This window comes from Solenopsis invicta, chromosome 3 (genome assembly GCF_016802725.1).
Source record: "Solenopsis invicta isolate M01_SB chromosome 3, UNIL_Sinv_3.0, whole genome shotgun sequence".
NCBI classification, from domain to species: domain Eukaryota; kingdom Metazoa; phylum Arthropoda; class Insecta; order Hymenoptera; family Formicidae; genus Solenopsis; species Solenopsis invicta.
The window spans coordinates 10,123,928-10,129,355 of NC_052666.1; the positions used below are offsets into that span (position 1 = coordinate 10,123,928).

At 30.8% G+C, this 5,428-nt stretch overlaps 1 pseudogene; it reads left to right on the top strand.

Moving 5' to 3' along the window:
* On the top strand, positions 1-2,760 carry LOC120357362 (annotated as a pseudogene).
* Positions 2,761-5,428: the final 2,668 nt, after the last annotated feature.

The window sequence follows — 5,428 nt, forward strand, 5'->3', positions numbered from 1 at the left end:
ATGAAGCACAAATATATCGAGGTATATCCATTTTACGTTTAGTCAACGCTTTATTATATTTAGAAATGATATCATCATCACTCAAATGAGTTGAAGTCTGATGATGTTTGTGCACTTTTACTTGTTCTTTTGCCAAAGTTATAATTTCATTTAATGCATCTACGTCGGCAGAAGTTAAAGCGTTGTCAAGCTTTATCACTTTTCTATATAATCCTGACATTTTATAAATCAAACGTCTAATATTTCTTACTTTTGGAAAATGAGGCGATAATAACTGAATAGGAAGAGACATCGCTTTGCAAAGAGTTGCATTCATGTAACAAGCATGTGTATGACCCGACTTTTCAGTCGAAACGTTTACAGTACACTTCTGATGAATCTTATTTAAGAATTGTTGTATTTTCTTTAAAGTGCAATGTTCCATTTCTTCAAGAAATTTTTGATATCGGTTAATTATACATGAATCAATTTGACAAACAGTACTGCACGACCATGTTTTTTTTTGCTTGTGCTTGAATTAAAGGTAATACATTTGTAATTTGACCCTCCACGTTCATTATCAAAGATACCGGTAAAGTTACCGTTGGAATAAGTTCATTTGTAACTTGTCTCTTCACGTTCGTTATCTTTTGTTCCGATAAAGATTCCAATGAATCAAGTCGCATATACAGTTTAGCGTATACAGAAAAATAATTTTCAGACATAGCTGTATGTCTCGAAATACCACATAACGCACTTAACTTATCGTCAATTGTTGAACAATTTTCAGCGACGAGAATCAAATGCACTTTTGCCTTCTTTGTAAGTTTGGTTAATATTTTACGCATATCGCCAATATATCTATGTCTAATATGCATAGACGAACTTACAATTTTTTCAGCTTTTAATTGTCTTTCAATATGATTTTTAATATCTATTTTTTTGACAAAATCTGCTATTATCACACATTTACGCATTTGTATATAATTTTTTGACCAAAACTTGTTATATTTTTTAATAATATTGGAACCAATATTTTTTTTGTCAAAACTGGATTTTGACTTCTTTTTGTCGTAATAACGTTTATTGTACAACCACTTGCGATTAGAATATTTTATTTGTCTATCTCGTTCATGCTGAGAACGTTTAGAATAACGTTGTCGCTTATTAAGGCAATTTTTTTCTTTTTTGTCTTCATATCGGCGGCGCTGCTTAGCTTGATTATTTATCAAATCTTTTTTATATCGATGTAGCTGCTTAACTCGATTATTTATTAAGTCTTTTTGATATTGCCGCCGTTTAGCTCGATTATTTTCTATATCTTCTACGTATCTAAGCCGCTTTTTAGCGCAATTATGTAGATCCTGTTCCTCTAGATAACGTTTCTTTGCGCAAATATTTTGGACATTCTGAGATAAATAAATGTCACGAAGTTTCTTTAATCGAAACGATTTCTGTTGCTCTATCTCACATTGACGCTGTATACGTTTAGCAAGAGCGTTAATCTCTCTTGCTCTTATTACTGCCAAGGGAACTACTTTTTGAAGAACGCCATGTTGTGGATCTTGGGGGAAATGCTCAATTACATTTGTTTCAAGAACTTTTAACAAATGTGGACGCATTAACGTATGTTCATAACGTACTTTTTCAGGTTTAATGTTAAATAATAATGAAACTGCAAAAGCTATGGCAAAGATACCACAATCATTGCAATTCGGTTGTTGTTGCACATTAGGAAATTGTACGGGACTGTTTTCAAAATCATACGTTGGAAATAATCTTTCCAAAAATTGCTTATGTTGTTTGTGCAATGTTTTATTATTTAAAGAATCATATATAAATATATTCCTTCTATCGTAAAAACTACATACTCAATGTCCATCTGAATATAATATTTGTATATGTTTAGTATCTTTTGACACAGGTTGTATTGTATTTAATAATTGTATTCGGAACGTTTCAACAGGTCTATAGTCCGAATAAGTTGCTAAAAGTCGATGAAAATGATCTATATGACTGTCCGTAAGCTATTCACCTCGGATAATTATATCTTTATCAGCAGGCATTAAAGTAATATCTCTTGTTTTCATAGACATTTTATTAAAAACAATAGTCTTGTATCAGCGCACAGCAGCCAATTTTTAAAGGCGCACAGCAGTCAATTATTACAGGCGCACAGCAGCCGATTTTTAAAGGCGCACAGCAGTCAATTATTACAGGCGCACAGCAGCCGATTTTTAAAGGCGCACAGCAGCCAATTATTAGAAGCGCACAGCAGCTAATTTTTAAAGGCGCACAGCAGCCAATTATTACAGGCGCACAGCAGTCGATTTTTAAAGGCGCACAGCAGCCAATTATTAGAAGCGCACAGCAGCCAATTTTTAAAGGCGAACAGCAGCCAATTTTTAAAGGCGCACAGCAGCCAATTATTACAGGCGCACAGCAGCCGATTTTTAAAGGCGCACAGCAGCCAATTTTTAAAGGCGCACAGCAGCCAATTTTTAGAGGCTCACAGCAGCCGATTTGTAGAGGCGTACAGCAGCCGATTTTTATAAACACACAATAATATCAAGATCTTTTAACAGCACACAGCCGATGATTTTTAAAGATACAAGGCAGTTGTAGATTAAGGTACAATTGAGATACAATCGCCGATTTTTAAAAACGCAGAATAACTATATACTTGACACCTTTATAAAAAGAAAGAAATAAAGAGAAAAAAATAGAGAAAAAAGAAAAAGAAAAAAGAAAAAGAGAAAGAAAAACAAAAATATAAATACTTACCTATCAATCAATGAAAACCAGAAAACAAAATCTAAAACAATTTTTTTTAATTACATTATTAATAATGTACAAATTTATTTATTTAACCTTTATACATATATTATATTTAAAATAAAGCAATAACTATTAAAATAAGATTGCTATCTTGTAATAAATATCACTTTATCATTTTTAATTCTATATTTTTTCGTAAAAGATTTTTGATAGAACTCAGCTGAGGAGAGGGTTCCGATAGCGCACATCCCGATAGCCCACCAACCAATCATCTTGACTTATCTAACCCAACCTACGGAAAATCTCTAGGCATCTGCCATTGTGAGTGGTTTGTGTGCTATCGGGATGTGCGCTATCGGGACCCGCCGTCAACTGAGGCAATTCCAAAATCTCAATAGAACTACCAGTATTCCCCAAATTTTTTTGTACAAAAACATCATCGCTTGAATTTTAATTATTTAATTCAAAAATAATACAACATTAATTTCAAAAAATAATATATGCTTATTGTAATTGGCGCAATTAAAGGTTTTGGAAAGATGTGTCACTTATTACAAATTTTAAATTGTGAATTAAAGAAATGCTGAACATATTTTTTCATGATATCTAATTATATTTACAGATTTCAAAATCCTACTCTTCAATTTATTAAAATATAGACATTAATTAATTAATGTGTCTCACAACTCCACTTTATGCTGAAAACGTTAATTAATATCTTTGTATCTAATCACTGCCCAAGATGGCAGAATTATTCCTCCAGAGTTATTCCTACAAAATGAGTATACAACGAAATGCAGATAACTTAGAAATCTAATTATTAGTTACTTTATATTATAACATAAAGCAGTGTTCAAGTCATACAAAACAGCTGATCTGTTTAGCAACTAATAAATTGAATGTAAACGATTAGAAAAGTTAAGGGTTAGGTTAGGTTTCCTATCAATTAACAGTGGGAAGGGAGGACCCTCCCCGACTAGAAATTTAACCCATGGTCCTGATCAGGTTAACCTCATTTGCTGATCAGGTCCCGATGAGGTAATACTATCGGGTCCTAATAAGTCATGTAACGCAGTACATGTATCAGGACCTTATCAGGATTCCTAGCAAGGTTCTGATAAGGTTCCTGATAAGGTCCTGATACATGTACTTATTAAGAGCCTTATCAGGACCTTATTAAGGATTTTTTAGTAAGGTCCTTATTAAGTTACCCTATTACGTCCTCTTTAAGATTAAGGGATAAATTAGGGTTGTATAAAATAAAAATAATTCTGTAGAAATTTATTTTTAATTTGTTTTATTAATTTGAACACATTAACATACATATTAGTCATTAAACATATTAGTATTGTTCATATTAAACATATTACTCTTATCATTAGTCATTAAACATATTAGTATCACTATATATATATATATATATATATATATATATATATATATATATTAGTATTCGTTGCATCACAGAAACTAATAATAAAATTTCCATTATATGTGTATAAACAAGAACATTATAAATTTTTTGGAAAATTTGTAACGCTTATGCCCAATTTCTTCACCTCTAGATAAGTTCTCGATATAACCGCTGATTATATAAGCGGCTATAAGCAGTATAGCCATTGGCCAATTTTATCATATTAGCTAACAGCTATGCTAAACACAACAGAATTAACTGATGATTAACGATTATCGAGAACTTATCTAAAGGTAAAGAAATTCAGCTTTAAGATTTGTATTAATGCAAACAATATTAATATTTATGAATTCACCGCTAATCAAAGTTAGGTACAAATCATTTCGTACGTCACCGGGTAAAATAACTTCTGGGAATCTCATTTTACGCGCAATAGCAATATTACTGAGTACCAAATGGGGATTTTCTTTACGTACTTGTTTCGGATCGCCTCTCAGCAATTTTAAACTAAGTTTAAGTCCATAATCCTTGTCTACCTGTGACACTGGCAATATTACTATTGACACGTTTACATAACGTAAAAATCTACTTTTTGGTATTTTTTTTACGAATACTTCCTTGACCACACCAGTCTTTAGCATTATTTAATACTGCTTTTACTGACTGTTGAAAAGATGGCAATGTTAAAGCAGTGCCGTCGTTCTCGGTAAATAATTTTATCATTACGTCTGGAAAAAAAAATATAATTAAAATGATAAATATGTATAAAAATAATAAATATATATAATTATAAAATTTTAATTTATGTTATAACATCGTAAAAATTGTATTTTATAAATTATGTGTGTGCGTTCGTGCGTGTGTGTGTGTGTGTGCGCGTGTGTAAATACACATTTTATAATGTTATTTTGAAAAATAATACATTTTTTTATTTTGAAATAATATACAAACATTCAATAATAAACATTTCAAAAAATATACCTTGTATACAACAATACAGTTTAGTACTACGAAAAACATGTTTTCCAAGGACAGGTTTAATAGTTGTAAATTTTATTGCTAAGTCTTGACTTAGAAACATGCGTAAAATTTGTCCAACATTTGTCACTGTACTTTTTTTATTAATTGCACTAAATATTTTTCGTATCTGGAAAATATTAATAATATTTATAACATGAAAGAAATAAAGCTGAATTTATAAAAAAAAGTAATGATAAAAGAAACTGATTGCAGAAATTAGTTAATAATTATACAAAT